The sequence below is a fragment of the Agelaius phoeniceus genome, chromosome 18, assembly GCF_051311805.1.
Source record: "Agelaius phoeniceus isolate bAgePho1 chromosome 18, bAgePho1.hap1, whole genome shotgun sequence".
Taxonomy (NCBI): domain Eukaryota; kingdom Metazoa; phylum Chordata; class Aves; order Passeriformes; family Icteridae; genus Agelaius; species Agelaius phoeniceus.
The window spans coordinates 4,737,424-4,746,463 of record NC_135282.1 but is presented as its reverse complement, the minus strand read 5'-3'; the positions used below and the strand labels follow the sequence as shown (position 1 = coordinate 4,746,463).

The window sequence follows — 9,040 nt, the reverse complement described above, 5'->3', positions numbered from 1 at the left end:
ATATCCAGTGACAGGAAGGTGCTGGTCCCATATTTAATGCACAGAAAGGTGCTGGTCCCATATCCAAGGCACAGGAAAGTGCTGGTCCCATATCCAAGGCACAGGAGGATGCTGGTTCCATATTTAATGCACATCAGGGTGCTGGTCCCATATTCAATGCACAGGAAGGTGTTGGTCCCATATCCAAGGCACAGGAGGGTGCTGGTCCCATATCCAGTGACAGCAGGATGCTGGTGCCATATCCAAGGCACAGGAGGGTGCTGGTCCCATATCCAGTGACAGCAGGATGCTGGTGCCATATCCAGGGACAGCAGGGTGCTGGTCCCATATTTAATGCACAGGAGGGTGCTGGTCCCATATCCAGTGACAGCAGGGTGCTGGTCCCAGCTCTAGAGCACAGGCAGGAGTGGCTTCCACACAAGTTTGCCACGCTGACCCCACACCCGTGCTGCGCCCATGCTGCAATGCCACCTCTGGTGTCACCCAGGGCATGGCAGTCCCAAGGGATCACTGTCACCACAGCCAACCTGTGACAGCCATTAGCAATGTGATCCCCTGGCTGGTCAGAGCCTCCTGTAGCTATGGTAATGGACTACCATAATTCACAATTATAACGTCAGATTTAAACCCAGGGCTTGTGCAAAAGGATAAAAATATCTCTTTGCTCGTGGGATCTCAGTATTATTTGCTTTGCTATATTGGAAGCTAAATGCTCTCATGAACATCAAGTGATTGTGCCGAGATTAAACACTTTTCTTCTGTTTATGCACGTTTCACCCTTTTATAGTTTTATTAAAATGCTGGCTGCACTCTCAATTAAACGAAATCCTTCTGCAGTTGTAAGCACATTTCACAGGAATAAATAATTTAATCTGAAGGGTGTTTTGGGCTCAAAACCACAACGCTAAGATATTGGGGGGTGCAGAGCTGGGGCAGGGCACTGGGCACTGCCATCTCACTGTGCTCCAGCAGGGATCAGGGCATGGAGCCCTCCAGGTGTGCCCCATTCCCACACCTGGTTTGCACCTCCAGCCCATCCCATAACCCACAGGGGCAAACGGGGCTCGTGGCAGAGCCCACACTGCCCTTCCTGCCCCTCATCCTAGCAATGCCACTGACACCTTCCATCTGAGGAGCCCGAATCCCCCTGTATATATTATAAATATTAATGAATTAATCACCCAAACTGCACAGCTTGGGCTCCGCCAAACTCGCAGTCGGCGTTTCTCCGAGTTTCGCATGGAAAAATCTGTCTGTTTTCTGCCATTTCTTAACCTCCAAATGTTGCTTTCTTGGCACTTCCCAGAAAGCACATGTTCAGGTTTCCAGCACCGAGTCCTGTTTCCCTGGATCCCTGCCCACGCTCCCCGTGCTCGGCTGAGCTTTCACGTCCTGGTGCTGGTCCCGGTGCCTGCCCAGGGCACCCCAGCACCAAGCCCTGCTCCCCTTCCCTGGCACCTCTCCTGGCTGTGTTTGTACAGCACCAGGCAGACCAAATCCCTGTGAAATCCCACCCACTGCTGCTGGGAAGCTCTGGCAAAGCGGGATGGCTTTATCCTTCAGGATGGCAGCTGACAAAGGCTGTGCTGTTGGAGAGTAATTAAAATGGACAGGTACCAAACCTTTGTCTTAAAGCCCCCGCGACCTTGAGCTATTTCTGACATATCAGCAGAAAGTGGCAGCAGCGTGACAAGCTCAGGGTCAGGGCTGGCTCTGAGGGACCCTTCTCCCAAGGCACAGCAGCCATGGTGCCCTGGCTGCTCCATGAATATTCCTCAGGAAAAGCATTTTCAGCAGCACCGCTTTGCCCCAGTTTTGGATTTTTGCTGTGGGTGATGCCTGGGTGGGTTGGAGTCAGTGCCAGCCCAGAGCTCTGCAATTGGAATGCAAATGAGCCTCAGATCCGGGATTTGCTTCTGCTGGGTGGGTTTCATTCCCTTTAAAGGCCTCCCTCTGCTCCAGGTACCCCAGTGCCAGCAGAGGCTCGGGGAGGGTTCCTGCTGCAGCAGCTCTCTCCCCAGCTGGTTTGCAATGTGCCACACGAGCACAAAGACCTTGCACTGTAATTAAGCTCTTGCTGTTCTTTCAGGACTTTGATTCAGAGAAATTCATCACTCAGAAAGAGCAGCTTGGCTGGGAGTTGAGGGAAAAAACAACGCTTTTCCCCCAAAGCCATGGCCAATGTGTGGAGGTTTATGCCCAGCCCTCTTCGTCACCAGGGTGAGCAAATGAGGACCCATCTCCTGCCCTCAGTCCTCTCATAAATCATTTAGCACAATCCAAATTACTGGGAACGTTCACTGGCTGTCCAGCTAAATCTAATTTGTATTAAGTTCATTTGGCAGCAATTTTCCTTAATGGCCAGGGTGGCCTTCTGTGGGTGTGTGGTAAAAGTGGTCTCTTGGATATAGGTGGGAAAGGCCTGCGTGGGCCTGCACTCCAAAATAACAACCAAAAATTAATTATAGCCATTATAACAGCTCAGAGGTACACTTAGTGAAAGTGGAAAATAGAATGAGGATAATTATAGTGGTTTTCCCCTACTGTATCAGTCATTTGATGACATAGCAAGCTCCTCTATAAATATAGAATACATCAATAAAACACATCACACAGAATCTATAATATATAATGTATTATATAATATACAATGTAATTTTAAGATGTATCAATGTATAATATGTATCTACCATATAAAATACATCACACAGAATATATAATGTATTATATAATATACAGTGTAATTTTAAGATGTACTAATGTATAATATGTATTCACTATATATTTATATATAATAGTTTCTTTATAGTATATATGCAAAAATATTATAGATATGATAAATAATATATTTAATAGAGTTATAATGCATATAATGCATTATATATAATATATCTATAATGTATATAAACTATATATATATAGTTAACTATATATAAATATATATACAACTATATATAAACTATATATATATAAACTATATATAAATCTATACAGAATCTATAATATATAATGTGTTATATAATATACAGTGTAATTTTAAGATGTATCAATGTATAATATGTATCTACCATATAAAATACATCACACTGAATATATAATCTATTATATAATATACAGTGTAATTTTAAGATGTATCAATGTATGTCTTCACCATATATTTATATATAATAGTTTCTTTATAATATATGTGCAAAAATATTACAGATATGATAAATATATTTAATAGAGTTATAATGCATATAATGCATTCTATATAATATATTTATAATGCATATTATATAATTTATATAAATATATTAAATATTTATATAAATTATATGCATTATAAATATATAATATATTTATATATATTATATTTATAATGCATTATATGCATTATAAATTCTGCATTATTTTGAATTGAGAGAGGCCAGGGGCCACCCAGGGGCACATGGTGGTCCAGAGCAGGGCCAGCCCTGTCCCTGCTGCTCCTGGGCAGATCCCACCCTGGTTAGGTCACTGAACAGCCCCACCACATCCCCCTTTGCCATCTGGATCTCAGCTTTTCCAGCCCCCGGAGCAGCAGGATCAGAGTCAGCCTAAACCGAGCCCAGCAGAGCCTCAGTTCAGACTCCTTGTCCTGACTTCAGGGATTTTTTTCCCCCTCGGAGAGCGGGAGGCACTGGCAGGTGTGGGTGTGGGGTGGTCGATGTTCCCCAGATGCTCGGGATGCTCCAAGCTGATGCTCGGGATGCTCCAGGCTCTGCCGGGATTGCCGGGAGCCCGGCGGGAGCTCAGCACGCTCTTGTCACCCTCTTGTCACCGGCACGGCGGGAGGGCGTGGGCTGGCTGGCACTGAGGCAGGAATCCCAGCGGGACTTCAACAAGGATAAAGCTCAGCCTGGTAAAAACGAGCCCCAGCCTGACAGATGGCCCTGAGCGAGGGGGAAAGGCAGGAGCTGGGCAGGGAGCACATCCTGCCCTCCTCCTGCAGGCCTCATGCTGGGATAGGCAGGGAGGAGACACCCTGGGCAGGGGTAAGACCCTGGTTTTGATGGGACAGGGGATTTATGGTCACCCTCAGTGGCCCTGCACAGCACAGGGACACAATTCTTGCTCTCCATCCAAACAGGGATGAGGAAGGTGGCCAAGGCAGCCTTGCTTTGAAAAATCCAGTCCATTTTCATTTTCCACCCATCCCTGCACTGCCACACCATGCCAAATTCTTGGCTCATCTCTTCACAGCTCCCTTTCCCCATTCCAAACCCATTTGGAAGTCCCAGTGCTGGGGGTGGCCTTGGCCACTGCTGGAGCACGAGCCCAGCCACAACAGCAAACAGTGAGCAGGACAGGGGCAAGGCTGCCACGCCTGCTGAGCCACCCCAAGGAGGAATAATTTCAATTCTATCTCCTTTTTGGAAGGGACACTTTTAATGGCAGAGAGGCTCCGTGCATGGCAGCAATCAGGAATTAACTCGCTGCATCCAAGTGCCGTGAAATTGAATCCTGTCAGCGTGGGCAGGAGCTGAGCACAGCCCAGGAGAGGTGGGGGTTCCATGTCCCCATCCTTCTGCCAGAGCCACCAACCCATCAGCACAACCCTGGCTGCTCTGCCAGGGGAGGACGTGCAGCTCTGGGTGCTTCCCATCCCCCTGGGCAGAGTTAGGAGCCAAAGCCAAGCGTTTATCATGGAAACAGGCATCCCCCAGGCAGGGAATAATGTGCTCTGACTCCATGATTCAGAACACTGAACAATTGCTTTATTAAACTGTTCTGTATTACAGTAACACTACACTAAATTACGTACTAAAGAGATACTATACTACAAAGATACTCTGTACTAAAGAATACTAAAGAAAAACCCGTGGCTGTCTCCAGACTGTGGATCCAGTTGGTCAAGGAATCAAAACAACCTTCACTGGTGTCCAATTAACAAATCACTTTGGGTAAACCATCTCCATAACACATTCCACATGTGCAAAACAACAGGAGCAGCAAGTAGAGATAAGAATTGTTTTCTCTTCTTCTCTGAGCTTCTCACTGCCTTCCCCAGGAAAAATCCTTGGGAAATTCATGCCTGCTGTTCTCTGTGGAGAGCGTTCACAGATACAGGTGCTGGGAAAAACAGCTTATTTGTTGGAAATAAGGCTTACAGACCCAGCTAATTGTTTGGAAGTGCACTAAATGGAGTTCCCTGATTGCTCTGAGAGATTTGGAGGAGGCCACAGAGCACCTCAGGCACGTAGTGGGATTCTCAGGGTGGTCTGGTGCAGGACCAGGAGTTGGATCCATCATCCCTGTGTGTCCCTTCCAACTCAGGAATTCTATGATCTCCTTGATGCTCAGCTCCTGCAAAGTGCTATGGCTCAGGGGGGCTGATGGGGAGCCCAGGGAGGTCTCCAGCCCTGGTACCCACCTCAGCAGGGTCTGGGAATGGCACCCAAGCCTGCCCAGCTCACCTGCACTGCCGCTGGATTCTCCATGAGGGATGGATGTGATGAGCCAGAGGAAGCTCTGCCAGCAGGAAAGCTCCAGGAGTGCTGCAGGATGGCTCTGGACACTCAGTCCTGAGTGATGGGCATCATGTAAAGAAGGAGCTCTCACAGAGATCACTCCTCTGGGGAAAGCTTTCCACAGGCACAGCCAGTGGGAGAACAGAGCACGCTTTAATTATGCCAATTAGAGCTTTGGCAGTCTCATTGCTGGATGCTTTTGCATTTGATGTGGAGGCATTTCCCTTTGCCAGGGTCTGCCCCTGCTGGAGAGGGAGGGATGTGGGGACAGGGGTGCTGGGAACAGCCCTCTCCCTTCTCCAGGGCTGACATGGAGCCTCCACACATTCCCCCCAGGGCCTCCATCCCTCCAGCAGCACAGGGCAAAGCTCTCGTGTGACTGGATGAGGGGAGAGACGAGGATCTGACTCCGTGTTTCAGAAGGATTGATTTATTATTTTATTATATATATTACATTAAAACTATACTAAAAGAATAGAAGAAAGGATTTCTTCAGAAGGCCAGCTAAGAACAGAATAGGAAAGAATGATAACAAAGGCTTGTGGCTCGGACAGAGAGACTGAGCCAGCTGGGCTGTGATTGGCCATTAATTAGAAACAACCACATGAGCCCAATCCCAGATGCCCCTGTTGCATTGCACAGCAGCAGATAACCATTGTTTACATTTTGTTCCTGAGGCCTCTCAGCTTCTCAGGAGGAAAAATCCTAAGGAAAGGACTTTTCATAAAAGATGTGTCTGTGACACTCTTGTGCTGAGAGCAGGTGAACGTGCTAAAACACAGGGGCAATGGGAATAACTCCTGTCCTCCCACTCCAGGCTATAAGTGGCCGTGGTCCTGCTCCTGGCTGGCTCAGCCATCAGTTTTGTGTCTCCTGAGCCTCCCAGGGGGAGCAGGAACCAGAGTTTTCCCCGCTGTACTGTGCACACACCGTATTTTCCACCAGCCAGCACTGATGGATGGCTGGGTCTCACCATCCATGAGCTTTGCTCTCTGGCTGCTCCAAGGGCAAACAATTCTCTGGACTGAGCCTGCAACGCTCCAGGCCAAGCATCGTTTTTGTCCTGGTTTGTCATTAAAGGATGTGCACAGCCATTCCAAGTGACAGAGCAATTTCCTTTGTGTCCTGCAAAGCAAAAGGAAAAGAAAGAAGTCAGCGTATTACACACAAATCTGCTTTTCTCCCGCAAGTTGAAATAGGAACAGCTTAATTTCCAGCAAAGCCAACGCTGTAGTAATTCCAAATCAAAGGCTTTGTGTCAGAAGAATCATTTTGCCACAGCCACAAATAATGAGCAATTTGTGTCACGTTTGGAGTTGAGATTAAAAAGGAGCTGCAAAGCGACACCTTGGCCGCTGGTGCTTGTAGGTCAGATTCAGAGGCCAAAGGTGGGGCAGCACTGGATTCCTGCTCCTGGGTGTCCCTTCTCCAGGTGCCACTGGTGTCCCTCCCCTCAGGTGCCCCCAGTTGGCTTGGGGCAGACCAAGGAGCCAGGCTGGGAGAGCTGGGAATGTTCCCCTGGAGGAGAGAAGGTTCCAGGGAGAGCTCAGAGCCCCTTCCAGTGCCTAAAGGGGCTCCAGGAGAGCTCAGCAGTGACTTGAGACAAGGGATGGAGGGACAGGACACAGGGAGTGGCTTCCCACTGCCAGAGGGCAGGGATGGATGGGATATTGAGAGGAAATCCTTCCCTGGGAGGGTGGTGAGACTCTGGCACAGGGTGTCCAGAGCAGCTGTGGCTGCCCCATCCCTGGAAGTGTCCAAAGGCAGGTTGGATGGGGCTTGGAGCAACCTGGGATAGTGGAAGGTGTCCCTGCCCATGGCAGGGGGAGGAACTGGATGATTTTTAAGGTCCCTTCCCACCCAAAGCCTTCTGTGATTCCCTGGTTCTGTGAAATCCCCCTGGGGAGCAATACTCCCTGCAAAGAGAAAAGCACTTGCTTTTTCCCTCCCAGAAACAGCGGAATCATTTTTAAAAAAAGACCAATTTAAAACTAATTAGAGGCAATTTCTTCATCTGCTGCCTCCTTGCATGAGGCACACGTCCTGAAAGGGACACGTGGGAGCAGAAGGAATGTCACCCTGCCCCCTGCCAGGCTGCCAGCCCTGCGGAGCCGCCGGGAATGGCCGGGAATTGCTGAGCCAGGCGCTGATGTGAGCCCTCATCCCCAGGCTCCCCATCCATTGCTGACAAGGGAAATGCTGCTTGCTGCAAGGCTCTGCTTTAAATGAGAAGTGAAGGTGAAGAATACAACAGGCAAAACAAAATGCTGAACAGTGCCCAACTGGCCTTTCAAGCTGCCACTGCCCTGTGGCTGTCCCAGGGGGGGTCCCAGGAGAACGTGCAAATTGGTGGAAATTTCCCAGCCAAGCAAATGACTTGGAAATGCCTGATGGAGAGGAGAGATTTGTGCATGGACATGGTGTATTCTTTTGCCCCAAACCTCTGATCAAGGAGTAAGTTTGGATCTCTTCTAGGAAAGAAGGGGGAGGCTGAGAAAAGAGGCTTTTTTTGTGGAAGGAGGTGCTCGGCTCTGCACTGCACAATTTCCACAGACCTGCTCCCATCGTGGGGAAAGGAATAACCAGAAGGGACCTGTGTGTCAAAGAAGCAAATATTTTATTGTGTAAAAACCAAGCAGACATTAAATAGTGCCCCTCCATCACCCATGTGCCTTGCAAGCCACTGGTATGAGCCCAGGTGTCCCCCACAGGCTGGAGCCATGGAAGCACAGATGGATCCACCAAATACCTGTGGAATTATGAGAGTTTCAGAGCTCTGCTGTTGCTGGGTGTCACACTGAGACCCAAGAGCATCCTCAAGATCAGCTGATTTTTGGGCAGTGCAGCGTGGGATGAGACACCTGGGCTGCAGCTCTGGGTCACAAAGGAGGGGTTTGGTGTCCCTCCAGCTCCTCTCAGAGTGGCTTTCCCAGGCCATGGCACATCCTCAGCATCTGTGGCAGCCGCTGGGTTTGAATTTAAGCACCAACTCCCAAGTCAAACAACTCCAGGAGAACAGGAAAGTCCTTGTCCCCGCGGCTGGCCCTGAGCAAAGCTGGGAAATGGGGCAGGAGCAAGAGGAAACCACGGTATGTCCAGGACCAAAAAAAGTTTGTAGAACCATCCCATGACTTTTGTGGAGCCATCTGCAGTCTCTGCTCACGTGAGGTGGTTCTGCCAGGAGCAGGGATGCTGTGTGCCCAACGTGGCCCCTCATCACTGCGGGTTGGGGCTTGATGGAAACAGATCCTGCAGAAAGTGGAACGTTGCATTATGCAAATTTGCTTCCTGGAAAGAAATGTTTTATTAACATGCGCTCCCTTCGTGTGTTGGCTTAGTCAATTTGGTCACAGCTTGACATCCAATAAGTTACTCTAAAGGCAATGGTTTTACAAAATGTTTTTCTAATCTATTTTAAACACTTAATTACAGTTGTGGCGCATTCATTAGGGACTCCGCTTTCAAACCTGGATTGCAGCAATAAATCCTAATTCTCCAAGTGTCAGCTGCAATCCAGACATGGTATCCAAGTGGGTGTCAGAGGCTGT

The 9,040-nt window shown here is 48.6% G+C and overlaps 1 protein-coding gene across 1 annotated transcript in view; it reads right to left on the bottom strand.

Annotated features, from left to right (window-relative positions):
- Positions 1 to 8,092: 8,092 nt before the first annotated feature.
- MYO18B (myosin XVIIIB) overlaps positions 8,093 to 9,040 on the bottom strand; it is a 72,738-nt gene continuing 71,790 nt past the window's right edge. Inside the window, exon 43 of the mRNA XM_077187942.1 lies at positions 8,093 to 8,741. The gene's annotated coding sequence lies outside the window, so the exon portion shown is untranslated. The remainder of the gene's footprint in view (positions 8,742 to 9,040) is intronic.